Source organism: Macrotis lagotis, chromosome X, assembly GCF_037893015.1.
Source record: "Macrotis lagotis isolate mMagLag1 chromosome X, bilby.v1.9.chrom.fasta, whole genome shotgun sequence".
NCBI lineage: Eukaryota > Metazoa > Chordata > Mammalia > Peramelemorphia > Peramelidae > Macrotis > Macrotis lagotis.
The window spans coordinates 686180702-686201447 of NC_133666.1; the positions used below are offsets into that span (position 1 = coordinate 686180702).

The 20746-nt window shown below is 40.0% G+C and overlaps 1 protein-coding gene across 1 annotated transcript in view; it reads left to right on the forward strand.

The window, feature by feature from the left end:
• The window catches only part of MYO18B (myosin XVIIIB), a 362548-nt gene that overhangs the window by 227477 nt on the left and 114325 nt on the right, over positions 1–20746 (forward strand).

Genomic DNA, 20746 nt, shown 5'->3' on the forward strand with positions numbered 1-20746 from the left:
TCATTCCTTTCACTTTTCCGAGGATCAGGTTCCTCCTCTGTAAAATGGGAATATTCTGGCTGCTACTTCACAGGCACCTTCTGTGAAACGTGGTTCAAAAACCTTAAATTATCATGAAAATATAAAAGATCTGGGGTCACAAAAAGCTTAGTGCTTAGCACAGGACCCCTGCTTTTTGGTCTCTCATGGCTCCTGATGATGATGATGATGATGATGATGATGATGATGATGATGATGCTTGTCCTTCATTCTCAAAGAAGGCCATGATATTAGGGAGGTGATGCTATGATAAGCAAGTGAATTGGATTTGAGTGAAGGGGAGATGTGCTCTATCACCTGTTTCACTTTCTCTTCCAGAGTCATCTGGGTCCAGTGGCCAGATATGAATCAGAATGACTGACCCTGGATAGGAGGCAAACAGGGTTAGGTGACTTGCCTAAGGTCACACAGCTAGTGATTGTCTGAAGTTGAATCGGTATTCCTGTCCTTCTGATTCCAAGGACAGTGCTCTATTCACTGTGCCACCTAGCTGCCCCTCTGATGCCACACATGTTCTCTTTAAAAAATACTTTCTTAAGCAAGCAGAGAGAACAAGCTAGGAGGCATTTCTGTCCAGAAATTCCCACTCTCTGGTGTCATTGGGCCAGAAAGGTCTATAGGGAAATGGTAGGGATATGAATGTTGGATCAGTGTCTGGGTTTGAGTTGTTTTATGACTTAGATGTTCTGTGACCTTGGTCACATTTGATGTTTAAGGGCCCATCTCAACTCTGATACCCCCCCCTGTTCTAAGGTCCTCCCAGCTCTAACATTTTATAGTCCTGTGAGTACTGTTCCACTTCTCCTTAATAGACTAGGGAAACAAAGGAGAGGTTTTGTCTTGATTTAATGACACCTGTTCGTTAGGAGCCAATTAGTAATTAATCCATGTTGAATGTCTCCACTGGAAATAAACTAATCCAGAGACACAAGCAATTCCAACAACATCCATATATAATTGAGATAATGGTTTTGCATAAATAACATCTGTGAGGAGCAGATGTTGGCACCTGGCTGGGAGGGGAGGATGGAAGGTGATCTCTGTAGTAGAGCAATTTGCCAATTTTCCACTTCCCTCTGACCCAGAAAAGGGAAACTGTCCCTTTGTTCTTTTGTATTGACCCATCACAAGTTGCCTGGCCCTGTCAAAATCTCCAGAAATGGCTTTTCATCCTTCTTGGCCCCAAGAACTGGGCTCTAAAGCACAGCAGGCCTGTTAAAAGGTTAAATTCACCCTGGGTCCTGTCTATAATCCTTGCCCACACAGGTGGGTGGTAAGGAGTGGGTGGCATCTGAATTGGTTCTTGAACCAGGTGCTAATTTTCAGGTGAATAACTTTCCATTTCTGAGCCTTCTTTTACTCCACAATAACATATGAGTTGGGGAGAGAGAATTAATAATTCTTTCCATCTCTGTAGTGTAGTGGTCAGAACATTATGTTTGAACACTTATGGCTCTCCTTAGGTCAAATAAATCTCTCCCTCCTCTAAGCCACCTTTAATACCACTGCTAAAGTGAAGTGATAGTTATGTTTTACATAACTCCTTTGATATTTTCCAACTACCTCACATCTCTGATTTTTGCCTTGACACAAACCCCATCACCTACCTGGAATGTCTCTTCACCTCTACTTCTTGGCATGCTTAACTCCTTTAAAATCTCAGCTCAGTCCCTGTCTCCTTTGGGATGTCACCTCAACTAGGCCTAGCCATTGAAACTCCCCCTCTTTCAGTTAGGCTGAATCTATACACCTATGAAGGTATCTCCCAACAAAAGTAGTCCCCTGGAGATAGGAATGGTTGGGTTTTTGTCCTCCCTAAATCTTCTGATCTCCAACTTTGCATATTCAGTGCTTAGCAGAAATCTTGTACACAGTAGGTATTTAATAAATAATTACTGAATTGAGTTAATTGAGGTCAGGACCTTCATCTTCCAGGTAAGGAAACTGAGGTCCCAAAAGAAATGGGAATGAATTGATAAAGTCATCCATGCAAGGTGGGAAGCCAGGCCTCTATTCTAGATGTAGCAGCCTTTCTAGGTTTTATTCTTTGAATTCAAATTGAAATGCAGCAAACTTCTAATTCATTTTTTTCTCTTCTAGTGTTCAGACTAGAAGCCATAAACCCATGTCCAGGGTCATGGGTATAGAGCTCCTCAATAATCTCAATGATTCATTGGTTAAAGAGAAGGAACAGAAGGAGAAATAGTTTTTCACAAACACATCCTCCCAGCTCTGACACCAATATCCTAAGGCCCATTCCTTGGTCTAAGGTCCTTCCCTGCCCTGCTATTCTGTGTTCTAAGGTCCCACCTACTTCTGACATTCTTTGTTCTAAGACCCCTCCCACCTGACATCCCCTGTTCTAAGGACCCTCCCACCTATGTCATTCTTTGTTTCAAAAACCTTTCCTGCACTGACATTCTGTATTCTAAACCCTCTTTCATTCTGACACTGTGTCTCATCCATGTGTAAAAGTTTTCATTTTAAGGTTTATGTCACTCTAACATTATTTGATCTTATCCGATCTTTTCCCTGGATGCCTTGACATTGTAGTTTTTGGGTGAATCATGAGAACATGGGCCCTGGTGTTGGGATCCGAACGAGTTGGATCTTCATAGATACCCTTATAAGCAACAGGGTTAAATAGTAGTGTTCCTTATTGTGGTATTGAGATTCAAACCAGAAGAGGATGGAGGATGGAAGAAGGAAATAAAAAGGGTCGGATATATCTATATAGATCTGTCTAGCTATGTGCTGCAATGACAATCACACCAACTCCCACTTCTCACAATGGGTTGTGATTACAGAGCACTTTCCAACTAAGTTATTGAGGAGTGCATCAGTAAGCGTTTATTAAGAACTACTATCCATTATCTCATTTGATCTTTGAGACAGCCCTATAAAGAAGACAGGGCACTTTGATTCCAATTCTAGGGCTGCGGAAACAGATGTTCCATATCTAAAGCTGATCTCTTGCTCATTCATTCTCTCCTGTGCTTCTAGAACTTTCACCTTTCACCTCCTAGAGGTTACACCTCTTTTACTGCAGGCAAAGAGCATATGGTTATTTCCCACTGCATTGCTACGTTCCATGGTTGATGTATTGAAGGTGTAATCCACTGCTTTGTCTATTGAATTTGTGCTTCCACTCCTCCCTATCTCTTAACTGGAAGCATTGGTTTTTTAAAAGAAAACTTAATGCAATGCAACTTTTATTTCAGTTAAAGTTCATTTTATTAAATACATTAATGCAAAAAGTCTTCATTAAGAATCATCTCCTTTGTGCAAGTCACTCTGTCAGGTAATGAGGGTCCAAAGGAACCCAATATTCTAGTTTCTAGAGAACATAATGAATTCTAACTCTCATTCAGTGGATTAGGTAGTCCTTCTCTCTGGTTTTGGGTCATCACATTTTATAAACATATGTCTTTATCCAAGCATCTTACATAGAAAAGCACCAAGGACAGTTCCTTAGACACTTCCCATCCAGAACTCCTTCCAAAATTATTTTGTTTTTGCAAGGCAGTGGTGTTAAGTAGCTTGCCCAAGGCCACACAGCTAGGTCATTATTAAGTGTCTGAGGTCAGATTTGAACTCAGGTCCTCCTGACTCCAGGGCTGGTGCCCCATCCACTGTGCCACCTAGCTGACCCCCCCCCCAAATTATATTGAATCAATAGTGACTTCCCTTTGGTCCAGTCATTCAAAAATATCCCATGACCCATACCTGTTAAATTGTCCCTGCCACATGTCACCTTTTCCCCACAAGAATCTCATGAGAGATTCTGAGAAATGCTTGTCAAAAATCTAGTTAAATTATATGTACTACATTCTTCTCATCTATCAGATTAGTCACCCTGACAGAAAAGGGAAAGGTTAATCTAGCTTGACTACCTATTGACGAAGCCCTGTTGGTTCTTCATGAGCCCTACTTGCTTTAATAATATATTCTGGAATTTTGTCAGGTATCAAAGTCAAGTTTGAAGGACAAGACTTCACTCATTTCGATTTTTATTTTTTGGAAAATTAAGACTGACCTGTTGCTCATCATCCATTCTTGACGGGTTTTCAAAGATCACTCCAAGTGATTCAACCATCACATGTCTGACTTTTAAAAATAGCACTTATACAAGTCCTTTTGGGTTTGATAACTTCAATCCATCAACAGAAGCTTGATGCTTTCTTCCTTTATAAGTCACATAATTTTGGCTTTTCAACTCCCTATTAATCATTCCTGGAAGATTTCAAGGATGCCATGATCTCTTAGGTACCTTACAACTAATTGTTCAATGATATAATTATCTCCATTGCTGGAAAACTTTAATCAAAGGGTAGAAGATTACTTTGGTGGACATTCTTATTTAGGCATATCTATTAGTGATCAGGCTGCTGCTTTACCCTTTTGCCTTCCTTGCCTCCCCATGAGGTAGTGAAGATGATACTGGCCTTGGAGTCAGAAAAACTGGATTCAAATCTTACCTCAGACTTACTGCCTTCTGGCTTCATTTTTCCTCATTTGTAGACTGAAGAAGTTGTATGTCCTCTTGGGTCTTTCTAACTGTGAATATACATCTAGAAACAATCTCACATACCATTTATCTGGTCCAAATCCTTCATTTTGAAGATGAGAAAACTGAGTCCTAGGAAGTAAATGGACTTTCCCAGGACCTCATTAGTGGTAAAGTAGTAAATGTCAGAGCTGGGATGAATGATTCGTTTCAGATCTCATATCTCTAGGAAAGATGAGCCGGAAAAGACATCAGGGAAGGTGGTCAAGGCCATCCTTTACTTTTTAGGTGCCAGCAGACACAAGCAGGTCCCTGAAAGTTATTCTGGTTGTGTCCAAGTCAACTCCATGAATCAAAGTCTTGTTCAGGGTTATCATATCAATTTTCTAGTCCTTCTAACAAAGATGGGACTTTGTAAAAGCTGTCTCTATCATCCCAAACGACCAAGGTCCCTCTTTGTGTCACAAAAAAATTGTGAGAAGAGAAAATTATCTTGGCAACTGGTTGTCTGTTTTATCAAAGAGAAATAAATAAAAACAGGGTTTTCTTTAAAACCTAAAATGATTTTTATTCTATCTACCACCTGTGGGACTCACTTTCCCATCCTGTGATCCACTTGACTAATATGAAATCATAATACAGAGGGTTCTAGAGGAGAATATGAGGCTGGTGACTTGGCACAGCACCCCTTTACTCAAATCCAATTCCTTTGCTTGTCATGGCATCACTTCCTTGATGGCATGATCGTCTTTGAGAACGAAGGATAAACATCATCAGTAGTATGAAATCATAACTAGGTAAGAATACTTCTGCACAATACCTTAGTGGCCATTTTTATGTGCAAACTTCTTTGTCATGTATCTTCAGGAGTGGGGCAGATAAAATGATTCTTGGTGTATAGTCAACTTATGTGATTTGTGTCTGATGTCCCATAGCTAATTCAGGAAGATAATCATCATCTGTCCTCGTCTATCTAGGATATGATAATGACAATAGTCATTATAATAATTTCTATTTATACATAAAATGTGTTTTGAGGATTCAGTGTCCAACACAGAAAAGGGTACACAATAGGCCCTTAATTAATGCTTGTAGATTGGTTTCCACAGGGTTTAATTGTTTGCAGAGTATTTTCAATTCTCCCAATAGTTCTCCGGAAGGTACCTGCCAGGGATTCTAGTTCATATGGGAGGAGTCAGACCAGTGGGCCTCTGAGGTCCCTCCTAAGTCTGAGCTACAATGACTGAGAGGATGCTGAACCCTGATTGGGATCTCCTTCATTCTTCAGCCTGTCCTTTCTGCAAAGGACTTGGACACATTTTTCATTTCTCTTTGGGACTTCTCTCCCTACTCATCCCAAATCTCCCATGGGTCCTTTTGGCCCTATTGCTTTTTAAAAAAGTCTCCAAGGTGGTTTTTATCTCTGTTTCTCACATAAACAGTAAAGAGGATGACAAAACTGAATTTTTCTTTCCCCTTGAGTTCCTAATTGGTATGGTTTGACATACCATCTTCCATGGTAAAAAGAAAAAAAATAAATTACAGTGTGACCCAGGCAGATGATTCTTGTGAGAGGCCTGAATAGGTGCTTGGGGGAGCTTCTGTCCCCACAAGGAAACCTTGAGTTTCTAGCATTGGGGAATTGGAGGCAAGGAAAGAATAATTGGATGCATTGAATTGATTCAATGTGAGCTACCTAAAGGCCTCTTTTTCTTCTGTTATTAGCCATGATGAGAACCTACATTTAGTTAAAAAAAAAAAGTGGGTATCATGACTCTTTTTAAAATTCTGTTCTCCTCCCCATCTCCCAAATATGGACTTATCCATTGTCTCTTAAAGACCAACAAAGCTAAGGCTGAGAAGCAGGACAGGGGTAGGAAAAGCACCATTACCTTTTTTGTATGAGAAGGAAGGCACAGCCCCCTGTAATAGAGGCAGACAAATGAACTTGGGATAATCACATATGATTGTTATTATTAGCAATAATGGATAATAATGATAGCTTATATTTGTATAGCTCTAAGATACATTCACATCCATTCTGCCACTTGAGGGTAATAACAGTTCACATTTGTATAGAGTTTTATGGTTATAAATTTGCATCTTATTCTATTTCCAAGGTTCTTTCCCACTCTGACATTTTCTGTTTTCAGTCTTTCCACCTCTGACATTTCGTGTTCTAAGGACTCAGCTCTTAAAAAAACCCTAAAAAATGTTCTATGACCATTCCAAGCTTTCTCAAGAGATCAAAAGGGTCCTTTATATGCTTTTTTTTCAGAAGAAGAAACTGAGGCTCAAAAAATAAACTGAATTGTTTGGAATTAAATAACTTATGAGATGTGGGGCAGCTAGGTGGCACAGTGGATTAGAGCACTGGCCCTGGAGTCAGGAGTTCTAATCCTGTCTCAGACACTTAATAATGACCTAGCTGTGTGACCTTGGGCAAGCCACTTAACCCCATTTGCCTTGCAAAAACCTAAAAAAAAAAACAAAATAACTTATGAGATGAAGATCTGAGACTTCCACCAGGTCTTAAGACTCCAATGTATCTTTTAATCCAATTACACTGCTTAAAGGAAGCAGTGAGGTTAAATCATTGCCTTTGTCATCAGAAGAGACAAGTTCAAATCTTGACCCTGACCCTAACTTGCCTTGTGGTCCTGGGTAAGTCATATCTTTTCTTTCATCTTCATTTGTTCTCCTCAGTGAAAATAGGGAATTTTAATAGATTTAAAAATCACCTTCTAGGAATAACCATCAATATAGGAGACCAAAAAGTAGCATAGTCTGGTGTACAAAATGCTTGATGTGAGATCAGGAAGATGTGGGTTTAGATCTCAACTCAGAGCCAAAGGATTCTTGTGTCTCCTAGGTGAGTGATTTTATTGAAAGAAGCAATGGTCAATGTTGGGAAATAGATGCAAGCAATCTTGTCTTTACCCCAATAAGGGAGGAACAATTCCCTTTCATAAACTAGGTCTCCCTTCTTGACTATATATACTATATATACTATTTTCTCAGAACTAGCTCTTTTCATGACTGTTATAGCTCAGACTCCTCAAAGCTAACTTTTGACCCAGTTGCCAAATTTCATATCACCCACTTCCATGTTGCAATTGGCTTTTCTTTTTTTTTTTTTAATTTTAAGGCAAAGGGGTTAAGTGACTTGCCCAAGATCACACAGCTAGGCAATTATTTATTTTTAGGTTTTTTGCATGGCAAATGGGGTTAAGTGGCTTGCCCAAGGCCACACAGCTAGGTCATTATTAAGTGTCTGACACCGGATTTGAACCCAGGGACTCCTGACTCTAGGGCCGACAATTATTAAGTGTCTGAGGCCAAATTTGAATGCAGGTACTCCTGACTCCAGAGAGGTTGCTCTATCCACTGCATCATCTAGCTACCCCTCGGCTTTGTCTTTTGTTGGGAACATTTCCTTGCTTGCCACTGAATCCTCCATGTGCTGTACCTCTTCAGAACTGGTTCTTACTTTGACTCCCTTCCTAAAGTGTTGTTTACCTCCTTAAAGAGTCATCTCACACTATCAAACTTGCCTAACTAACTTCTTCACATCTACTCAAGAGATAACAACGTGTGGGTGCACATTTACTTAAGACTCTACATTTCTACAATTTCCTCATTGATCCAGGTTCCTAGATCAATGTCTCCTCCCCCACAATCATAAAGCTTGGAAGAGATCTCAAGTATCTCTACTTTGAGTTGCTTATTATGCCTCCCCAGATGATTTCTGTGTCTTGTATGTCTTCTACAATCTCGAAGGAAAGATGTTCATAATAGGGAAACTGAGGTTGCTATTTGTGGGGCACACCTATATCCTTTCTGCATTCAGTCGTAGAAGTCTATGCTTTTTAAAAAAAAATTGGATTTTTGCAAGGCAATGGGATTAAGTGACTTATCCAAGATTACACAGCCAAGTAAGGATTGAAGTCTGAGGCCAAATCTGAACTCAGGTCCTCCTGACTCCAGGGTGGTATTCTATTCACCACACCACCTCACTTCCTCAAGGCTATGCTTTCTTGAAAAACATCCCTTTGATGCCACTATTGGAGAACAGTTATCTGGTGAGGTTCTGAAAACCAGCTTTAGATTTTGAAATTTCATTTCACCCATTTCCTTGTTGGAATGGGCTTCACTTTTTGCTATGAACATTTCCTTGCTTGCCACTGAATCCTCCATGTGTTGTCTAGGATGGATCCGGGGAAAGGACATGTTCCATTTCGTTTTTAAATATTTAAATTTTCTATTGATTACTTTTGTTTTTTCATCCTCTTTCTTTCCAAATATATTTTTCCTATACCCTCCCAAGAGATATCTATTCTTTGTTACAAATATGAAAGAGCAAAATTCATCAACACATCAATTGAATCAGAAATATGTTCACTCTTTTGCACCCCTAGTCTACCACTTTTTAAATAGGATTTCCCTGCCTCCTTTAGCAGTAGGTTACTTTCGCTATTTTCTATGACCCATCTGGAATACCTTTGTTAAATCCTGATCTTGCTTATTCCTTCTTAGCATTCTCTGTGCTTGGATAGATCATTTAGCAGTTTAATAAGTCCAAAGCAAACATATTACACAGGTATTCAAAATAAGCAAGATGGCATAACCGGGAAAAGCAATGGCATTCATCAGCTTGTGTTTTATGTGTCTGTGATAGGAATCTTAATTGGCTCTGCTGGGGGAGGGGAGGTCTCTTGTTCTGATTAGGAAGGAAGAGGGTACTGGAACAGAATGTTCTGACTGAGAGGAGAGGAGAAGAATGAGAAGAGGGAAGAGGGGAGGGCCACAAAAGAAAGGGAGAGGAGGGGAAGGAACAGCAGGGAGGAGAGGAGGAGGAAGAGAGAAAGGAAGGGGGAGAGAAGATGGAGGAAGAGAAAATAAACAGTTATTTATCTAGGAAAAATTTCTAGCCCAGGTGTCTTGGTTCATGAGTATGTCACTTCACCAGGATGAGAGAGGATACTAGGAAAGAATTTTGTAATGAGCTTGAAAAGAGAAAGAAAGAAAAGATTAGCAGTGAGGTACAAATGGGAAAAGATTTGTAGAATGTTAGAGCTGAAAGGGGCCTCAGAGACTCAGCTAGGCCAACCCATACTTGGAGAAACAGGTATAGTTGCTTGTTTCAATATCTCTGTTGAAAGGGAGGAGTCCCATCCCCTTTGTGGAGGTGCTTCCTGCTGTCAAATCAAAATTGACTTTGCTGCAGCTTGTGAATATTATTCCTAGTTTTGTCCACAATGCCAAAGGATGTGATGCTGGGATCTTATCCTGGTTCCCTGGGAAACCCACCAAGTATTTGAAAGTGGTTACCTTGTCCCTCCCTGAGTCTTCTCTAAGCTAAACACCCCTCCCTCTTCCCCATCACCACAATCACTCCCCATTGTTCTGGCTGCCCTCTTTTGGATAGTCCTCAGAGGGAAAAGCTTGACTGTGGGCTTGAAAATGGGGAGAAAGGGGGCAGCTAGATGGTCCAGTGGATAGAGCAGTGACCCTGGAGTCAGGAGGTCCTGAGTTCAAATGTGAACTCAGACACTTAATAATTACCTAACTGTGTGACCTTGGTCAAGTCACTTAACCCCATTGCCTTGCAAAAAACAAAAAGAAAAAAAGAAAATGCAGAGAAAGAAGAAAGGGTAACATCATTCCTGGAGAGGAAAGAGACCCAGGGAGATGATTCTCTGTTGTTGTCCCTGGAAAGACAAAGCCATTGATTTTAGCAGAGAAGAGTGCTCAACCTCCTGTATTTTCTGTCTCCTGTCATTAAATACCTGGAAACAGATGCTGATGGGATCTGTGATGAGACTAAAGCAGCTGAGAATCACCACACATTTTCTGAATATTTACCTAATGGAAGGAGACCTTCCTGCCAAGGAATAGGAAATGTCTGGGAGGAAATTTTGTTGTCTGCTACTGCTTGTTCTATGACCAAAAGTGAGACAAATTCTCTTTGGGAACCTCAGTTCCCTTATTTGTAAAATGGATGAATACCCTTGGTGGTTTTAATATTCAGTCAAGTCTTCCAGGGCCATTTCCAGTCATCCTGATTCATATCTAATCACTGGGCTCAGATGACTGTAGAGGAGAAACTAAGACAGGTGACTTAGCACAACCCCCCTCCCCCATTCAAATCCAATTCCTTTGCTTTTCATGGCCTGGCCTCCCCTGTCATGGTCTTTGAGACCAAAGCACAAACATCATCAATTCAAATCATCTGTAAAAGAGGGGCAATAGCACCTTTAATTCAATTCAGTGAGCATTTATTAAACATCTACTCCATTCTAGGTACTGGGTACACAAAGAAAGGCTAAGCAGGCCCTCCTTCTAGAATTTTCCCTTCTATGGCTTCTGTTCTGTAGTCTTACTATATGTTTGGCACTTGTCACCAAATCAATCAAAGTGAGCTAGGACACTGAGGGGTGGGGGAGTGATAGGAGAAACAGAGGCAAGATGAGAATTGGAGGGACCTCAGAGGTCTGGGGTTGTTGTGTCTTCCGGGGATGAGCTTCTGTTTATTGCCTGCTTCAATCCTTTCAAAGCGCCCCCCCCCCCCCCAATCCTAGGACCCAAAGAGGGAAGTGTCTGCAATTCTAGCCTTTATCCACAGTGCAGGGTGGTGGAAACAGAGCCCTGGATTTGAGGTCAGAGACTTACATTTCAAATGTTGGCCTCGTGGCTCCGAATCAAACCTGGTGGGTAGCTGTTCAGGGAATTTCTTGGGCACATCTCCATAATCCTCAGGCTATTCCCCAACTCCAGATGTCTCAATCTAATTCAGTTCAACTCACTTCATTAAAAAACCCAAACATTTCAATGCCTACATAGATAGGGCAATAGGTATGGAGTTAGGATGCCATGAATTCAAATCCTGTCTTAGACACTTCCTATTTATATGTGGGAAGTTGCTCTCAGTCTTATCTCTCTCATCTGTAAAATAGGGATAATAATTACATCTTTTGGCAGCTAGATGTCAAGGAGGGTGGAGTACCTAACCTAGAATCATCTTCATGAGTTCAAATCTGTCCTCAGACTAGTTGTATGATTCTGGGCAAGTCACTTTTAACACTATTTGCCTCAGTTTCCTATCTGTCAAGTGAGTTGGAGAATAAAGGGTAAATTATTTTAGTATCTTTGCCAAGAAAATCCTGGAGCAGACACAACCAAAATGACTGAACAGTAGAACAGCAATCACATCTATTACCCAGATTTATGAGGATCAAATAAAATGATATTTGTAAATTGCTTTACAAATTTAAAACACTATATTAGTACTAGTTATTGCTTCATTCCAATCCCTATTTTAGGTACTAGGGATGAAATAAGATTGTTCTTGCCTGCAAAGAGCATGCAGTGGGAGTGAAGGGAAGCAGCAGGATACATACTCAGATGAACAAATATAATATGTATGCAAAAAAATTTGCAAAGTTAGTTCCTAGGGGCAGGGATGCTCTTATATAAGAGAATCCCGAAGGGTCTCTTATGGCAGCTGGTACTTGAGCTGAGACCTGAAGCGAGCTAGGGATTCCATAAGGTAAAAGGACAAGCCCCTTTCCAAGAAGGAGTCACCACATGTGCAAAGTAATGGAGGCAGGAGATGGGAAGCCTTTGGGGAAAAATGTTTAGAGGAGCAGCAACAAAGCTCTCAGAGGGTTGCTGACTATAGAATGAAGAGGCACAAGCCATTCATTTTTTTTTTTCCAGAGAGGAAATGGAGGAGTCCTTCTTCATGCTCAAGGAAAATCCCATCTTTAAAAATTTTGCATATGGTTACATTTACTTATCTGGGAAGTCATTTCCCTCAGGAGAATATAAGGTTTTTGAGTTTTTTGGCTTTTTTGTTTTCTTTGTGTTTTTTTCTTTAATACCCTTTCCAGAACCTAGGACGGAGGACCGCTTAATAAATGTTTGTTGAATTGAACTCAATGAAAATGAATTCTCCATGTACTTTGGTCAAGTGGGGGATTACAGCAGCTTCATCCAAGGGGGCTGACTGGAGATAGGCAAATATCATTTCAATAACACTTTCTGAGGAATTGAACCAGCCCTTTGATGTCACACCCGACTTCCCTGTGACTTCCCTGCCTGGAGGCAATTCCAGGGAAATCATTTTTAAAGAAATGGGCAATATTCTGCTGACAGTCATGAAGGATTTGATCTCAACCCTGACATGATCTCCTGTATTACTTCATAAAAATGTCAATCAAGCTGTTTCAATATGGAAATGATGTGAGGTGAGTTATTCTAGTACGGGGTCATCTATAATGGAAAAACCAGCCAGAGAGAAGTCTATATTTCTTTCAGCTGGAGAAGAATAATGAATTGGACCTGAAATGCTCGACATTAAGCTCATTTGGGGTAGCCCCAAGTCTGCCCGGTGGGCGCCTAAGAGGCTATGGAGCTGGTCCCATTCAACACAATTCCTTTCATTTCTGGGGTTCTAGGAGTTTTTGTTCTTTCAATTCAGTGAATCCCAGAGTTATAAGGGATTTCAGGGTACATTTAGGTTAACTTGTACATAAACAATATACAAAGTATGTGCAACAAAGATGAAAAACTAAATGACAGAGTAGAAAGAGTATTGGACTTAAAGACAGAGACTTACATACATCAACCACTATCTGTGTGACCCTGGGTAAGTCAGCTGACCTCTGTTTGTATCAGTTTCCTTAACTTTTGTAAAATGAAAATAATATCTCTCAGGGTTTTATGCAGCTCTAAAGCAAACCATAAAATGAAAGGTAAATGCTCAGCTATTTTCTATTATCTCTTCCCACAAGAAAATGTAGTTGAAATCACTGGAGTCATTGAACAGTTTTCATGGTAGAGCAAATAGAGTTTGCCTCAGTCAGGAAGTCCTGGGTTCAAATTCTGACTTAGATACTTCATGGCTTTGTCTGCCAAATCATTTAACTCCTCAGGGCCCCCTAGGTAAGACTCAATTATTGGATTTTTGTTTTGTTTTGTTTTTGGAAAGCAATGGGGTTAAATGACTTGCCCAAGGTCATACAGCTAAATAAATTATTTGATTATTGATCTGCTTCAGGAGAGGATATTTCCACAATGAAAATTGGATTTAGAAGTGAAATCATGGAGACCTGCTAGAATAAGACATGTGCCTGGAATTTTAACTCAAATCAACAAGAGGTTTTATTTTTTGAATCTTACTATGTGAAAATCTCTGAGGATACAAAGATGAAAAAAAATTCCAGACTGCTTACAGTCCCACACTGGGGCTAAGGGTTGTTTCCCTGATGCCTCTGCTACTGCTTGCTTTCTTTTCTTCCTAGTCAATGCCCATTTTCTTCATTCTTTGACCCTTATGGTTCCCCCAAAATAGACCATCGATTTCATAAAGAACTTCAGAGGATTATTGATTTTGAGCTGAGAAGGATGTTGAAAACCATCACATGCAATCACCTCATTTGAGAAGAGAGGGAACTGAGGCCCAGAGAATGGAAGGAGCTCACAGGTTAAGTGGTTGGATTGAAAATCAAGCTTTAGTCCTCCCATTGGATTCTTCTGATACCTATGGCCTCTCAGATCAGATTTTCCAGAAAGAGTGAGAGGGAACATGGTAGACAAGATAGAGGTAGGCAGTTGTCACTGCCAAGATGAAAAGAACATCATCCTGGAGGTCAGAAGATCTTGACTCTGTGACTTCTTGGGCAAGTCACATTGCTTCTGTAGCCAAATTCTCTCCAACATTTTTTACCTGTGAGACTTTTGGTGAGTTACTTAGCCCTGGACCTCCAATTCTTCATCTATAAAATAAGGGAGTTGACTGGATGGCCTCTGAGGGGCCCTTCCAACTCTAATCCAATGACTATGAAAACTTTCCTCATTTGCAAAATGCTGGAGGGGTTGCAGTGACTCTCTTGGGTCCCTTCCAATTATAGGGGCAGGTAAGGTTTCCCAGTGGTTAGAGCAATGACTTGGAATCAGGAGGATGGAAGTTTGAATCTAGTCTCAGATATTTGATAATTAGTAACTGTGTGACCTTGGGAAGTCACTTAACCCTGATTATCTCACACCCAGGACCATCTCCAGGTATCCTGATTCATATCTGGCTACTGGATTCAGTTGGCTCTTGAGTAGAAAGTGAGGGTAGTGACTTTGTATAGCACTCCCTCACTCAAATCTAATTCCTGTGCTTGTCATAGCATCACCTACCCTGATGTCATGGTTTTCATCAAGAATGAAGGACAGGGCGGGGGGGCGGCTAGGTGGTGCAGTGGATAAGGCACCAGCCCTGGAGTCAGGAGTACCTGGGTTCAAATCCGGTCTCAGACACTTAATAATTACCTAGCTGTGTGGCCTTGGGCAAGCCAATTAACTCCATTTGCCTTGCCAAAAAAAAGGACAAACATCATCATTATCCAATTATGAATCTTGTATCCGATGATTTTTCCCATCAGCCCACAAACAGTATTTGGGTGTTCTGTATTCTGCCTGTGATTTTCTAGGTACCAGAGAGGACCACAGCTTGGCTCATCTTATCTCTTTGCTAAAGTAGAAGAAAATTCCCTGACTCAGCCACTGAGGAAGGAAGCCAACTCCAGACAAATCGGCAGAGCTCCTAACATCTAATTTCCTCTGGAGATTAAGCTGTAACAATGCAAATGACCAGCTTCTGCCCTAAATCATTTCCTCCAAAGTTTCTCAATCATCCCAAATTGCCAAGGGAAATGGACCCTCAAGTTCTAATCTCTGAAACTTGTGCTGTTCCCAACATAATGTCCATGAATAGCAAGTTGTAAAACTCCATTGATTTTCACATGAGCAAGAGATAAAGACAGAGAAACATCTAGAAAAAGTGATAGTGAAACAGAGACAAAGACAGATGATAGAAACAGGTGGAGAGAGAGAGAGAGAGAGAGAGAGAGAGAGACAGAGACAGAGACAGAGAGAGACAGAGAGACAGAGAGAGAGAGAGAGAGAGAGAGAGAGAGAGAGAGAGAGAGAGAAACAGAGACATAGATGGAGAGATGAGAGACCAAGTGAGGAAAAAAAAGAAGAGATAGCTATGTGGACAAACAAGGGATTTCATTCTGAGTCCACCTCCTGCCTAATGCAAAAATTCTAGCTACAGCATCCCAGTCTTATAGTAATCACAGACCACATATATAAATCTTGGAAGGGACCCCAGAGACCATTTTACACATGAGGAAATTGAGACAGAGAGGGAAAATGTCACTTGTATAAGGGGTTCAAAAGATCATAGATCATAGCTCTAAGTTAAAAGAGTCTGTAGAGTCAATCCAGTTAATCTCCATTTTAAATAGGAAACTTGAAATCCAGGGAGATTGTCACTTGCCCAAAGTCTTTGCACTTCAGCACTGTAAAAGACTTTAGAAGCCCTCCAGTCCTGCCTGGATCTCAAAACAATCTTTTCTTCAACATCTCCAGTAAGAGGATCCCCTTGTAGTGAGAGGGAAACTCTTATCCTCACTCCCCTAGGGCAGATCATTTCATAACTGGAGCAGCTTTGATCTCATTTCCTGCCATGGAGATGAAGTTTGCGTTCTTTAATTCTCACCCTTTCCTTCTGGTTCTGCTTCTTCCATGAGACACACCTTTCAATAGCAACAGCCATGGAGATTGATGAGCGTGCTCCTCCAACCTTACATTGCATAATCTCACCAGAACTTTACAATAATCTGGGGAGGTAGCTTAATGTAGGGAATAAAATTCTGGCACTAGAGTCAGGGAGACCTGTCTATCATCTCAGGTTATTTAGCAGATGTGGGACCTTGAGCACATTACCTCCCTTCTCCCAATACAGGAGGAATGGACTTTTCAAGCAACAAATCTTCTAGTGAAGGATTCCCATCACCCCTCATGGACCATTTATCTTTGCCCATAACAGCTTCATCAATGGAAGGTCCTCTTTACCAGCAAAGGAAGGCTTCTTTCCTTTCTCGCCCCTTTCAATCCTTCCTCCATTTCTCTTCATGATCTTCTCTTCCTAAAACCACATGGATCACTTCTCCGGCATTGCCAGCCCTTGATTTGAGTTGATGACACATTCCAGACTCTCTGTCCTTCTGTTTTTCCCACTTCCTTAATGTATCCTCCCATCCCACCCTCACCCCCAAATAATGATTCATCTGTCAGCAAGGTATCACCAGTTTCTGCCTGTAATGTCCCTTGTCCACTGACTTCTACCAGATTTCTCCCTTTACCCCAATTCCTGTACATTTAGGGGAAAAAAGTCTCTTATTGATCTCTGTTGTCACTCTGTTGTTGCTGCTGTCCTTGACAGCTGATTTTATTCATCCTCTTGAATTTATGTTGTTTGAGAAGCAAATAATCTCTTTCATTCTGGTTTTCTTTCTAAAAATGTTTCAGACTCTTTGTTGTTGCATGTCCATCTTTTGTCCTTTTTGGCTTAGTTCAGATTTGCAGGATAGGTCACCATGAGCAGTGCCCTCAGCTCCCGTGCTCTCAGAACACGTTATTCCATTCCCTCCTCCTTTTTCTAGTGGGTTCAGAATAGTCTTGCATTATTTGAGTGTCCTTTCCTTTGTATTTGAAGGTCTTTCTCCTGATGGCTTGCAGAATTTGTTTCTAAATTGAATTGTTAAATTTAACCACTTTGTGACTTGAAATTTACTGGCTTCATTTTTTCTTTTTCTTTTTCTTTTTTCTTTTACTGGAGATGCTCTGTGGATTTCCAATTGGGAATTTCATTTTGTGTGTTCAGAAGTTTTGGATAGATAGCTCTCTTCTATTATTTCCTTCATGATGGTGTTAAGGTTTTTTGTTCTGTTCTGTTCCTCCGTAAAATCTATGATGCTCAGGTTATCTATGCCTCTTGTCATACATGCATGCATATATATATATATGTATATATATATATATATATATATATATATATATATATATATATATATATACTCTCATATAGGAGCATCTTTTCCTTGATTATGTTGTTGCTTTTTCTTCTAGATTACCCTGAAATGCTGTATACTTGTATTCCCCATCTGATATTTTCTTTTGTCCTTTTGGTACGACTTGTCATTGCAGACTCAATTATATTTTTCTATTCTACTCATTACTTTTGATTTGTATGCCATGTTGAACCACTTAGGGGTAGTGTGTTCCATAGCTTCCTGAAACTCCACTGGCTTCTCATTCTCGTTGTTTGGGGTCATTTTCCTTTGTTTTGCAGTGTTTATTCATAGATTTCTGTACTTACCAAATCTGGAAGCCATATTTCCTTGAGTTATTAATATTTTCATTATGCTTTATCTGCATATTTTCAAGTTTTCTTTTTCTTGAGATCTCTAGTCATTTCAGTCTCTCTACTCTCCCCTCCCCAATTTATCTTTTAAATCACTTTCTGACACTTTCTCCACTGGTAATTATTTCCTTTTTTTAAACTTAAAAACATTTTCCCTTAAAGTTTTGAGTTCCAAATTCTATCCCTCCTTCCCTCCCTTCCTTCTTCCCTTCCTGAGATGGTAAGTAATCAGAAATAGGTTATATATGAGCAATTATGTGAAACATTTCCATATTAAATCATGTTGTACAAGAGAATAAAAGAAATAAAGAATAGAATAAAAGAAAAAAGAGTTACAACAGTATGTTTCAATCTGTATTCAGTAAATATCTTTCTCTCGAGTCAGATAGTATGCTTCTCCATTAGTCCTTTGGGATTGCCTTGAATCAATGTCTTGTGGAGAAAAGTTAAATCATCAATAATTCTTTGTTGAACAATCTTACTGGTATGGTGTACAATGCTCTGCTGTTCATTTCACTATGCATCTGTCCATGGAAGTCTTTCAATGGTGGTTATTTCCTTGGGGACTGAATCTCAAAGCATCTCAAAGCATCTCAGCTTCCTTCCACATTCATAGTTCATAGTTCCTTCCACATTCATAGTTCACAGTTAACTTTTGACTGGTCAGAACTGGCCCCACTGAGGTGCTTTGTTCTTTCCCTCCAGTTTGATAGAGTGCTGGAAAGCTTCCCCCACATAGAGTCTTATTCTAATGTTCTGTGTCTCTGTTCCTTAGTTTTGTGTCCGGAGCTCTGCAACTCTATTGCCATGGGTTTGTGGCCTGACAGGTTTTTGTCCCTGACAGAATGTGACTACCTAGGGCAAATTTCCATATCCTAGAGGCAGTGTCTCAGGCAATGGAAAGATGGGGAAAGGATTCAGATGATGGGGGAACAGTGGAGTCAGGGAGTCTCATCTTCTTGATTTCAAATCCAGTTTCAGACACTGTAATTATGTGACCCTAGGAAGTCACCAAACCCTGTTTTCCTTAGTTTCTTCATCTGTAAAATGAGCTAGAGAAGAAAATGGAAAACCATTTCAGTATTTTTACCAGGAAAACTCCAAATGGGATCACAAAGAATTGGACATGACTGACAAATGTCTAAACAACAAAATTTACTGATTGCTGAGTTGCACTATCTTATCATATGCGCCTCTTTCAATTCAAATTCTGTAGGCCTATGCTACTTAGCTTCAATTTCATTGTGTGTAGAAATGGGCTGATATCAGCCTCTATTTCAGAGTTATTGTGAAGGACATAATATACTTGTATGACATACTATACATGCAGATATGAGTTTGCGGATGTATACAGATACATACCCAAACATGCATTCCCATGCATGGTGTTTTGACTACCTTAAAGAGATGTTGAAATGTCAGATGGTATTTTATCAAGTTTTTTGCAAATGAGTAAATTGAGGTGAAGATGGGTCCCTGATCATACAGCTCAAATCCAGGTCATTTTTTAAAAATTCATCTCAGGACTGCAGGTTTGGTTTAATATTAATAACATTGCAAATTTAATTAACTCCATTTATAACAAAATTTACAAAATCACATAATTATTATCAATAGATGAACAAAAATGGACAAATTACAATATTTTTCTTTAAAAACCACTTTAAAACATGGCAAAAATATGCTTCCTAAAATGATTATTGTATATAATGGGAATAAACAAGAATCCCATGAGTCTTGAAGTATTTATTAATCATTTACTATGGATCAGGTACTATGTTAAGCTATGAGGGTATAACAAAAAGTAATAGTAGTACCTAACCTCAAAAGGTTTAATTTTTAAAAAAATTTTATTTTATTTTCCAATTACATGCAAAGTTTTTCAACATTCATCCATTTGTAAGTTTATGAGTTCCATGTTTTTTTGGTTGGTTTTTGTAAGGCAATGGAGTTAAGTGGCTTGCCCAAGGTCACACAGCTAAATAAGTTGTTAGTGTCTGAGGACATATTTGAACTTAGGTCCTCCTGACTCCAGGGCCAGTGCTCTATCTATTGCACCAGCTAATCATCCCATGTTCCACATTTTTCTACCAATCCTCTCCTCCCTCCTGTCTCCCCATAATAGCATCTAGAATATATAGAAACCATATTTCTATAAGTTTAGGGTTTTTTGTCCTCTATTGTCTGCTAGTCTTTAGAGGGCTGAGCTAATGCTGCCTCCTTCCAAAGCCTTCATTCTTCCTTTCCAAATATCTCCAACTTCCTTTAACAGAGTGTTCTGTGCCATGGACTCTTGCATCCTCACAGTCCTCTTCGAACCAGTTCTAGTCTGTCCATGTGTCACAGCAGAAAGTGTTGGGGCTACTTGTGTGCCCCAAGTCAAGTTACTCAATATTTCTGGGCCTCAAATTCCCCCATCAATCAAAGGAAGAGATTGAACTTAATGGCTTCCCAGATCTCTTCCACCTCTGAACCTAGGAGCCTAAGTTTCAACTCTGCCTCCCTCCCTCCCTTGGAGAGCTAACTTGCGTAGACTAGATGGTCTACAAGACCTTTTCCATGTTGAATGGATGATCCCAAGTGATCCTTCAGGAAAAACAACATCACAAAATGAATCTAATGTTCCATATGTGAAGTCAATTGAGGTATCTCTTGGGAAGCTCTGCTTGATTATTACCACCCCCTTGCCCCCCCCACTATCTTGTAGTGAACTACTTTATTGGTTTTCATTCTGATGCCCTTCAATATGTCCTTGCAAAGTCCCTCAAGCACAGGGATTGTTTCACTCCCCAGGGCCTAGAATGATTACTAATAGAGAATGGGTGTTGGAATGCTTATTGATTGAAGTGATTCGTCCATGATGATGATGTCCATAACTAAATTGGACTCAAACCCCAACCCAATACTCTTCCATTTCCTTCTTTCCATTTTTGAAGATT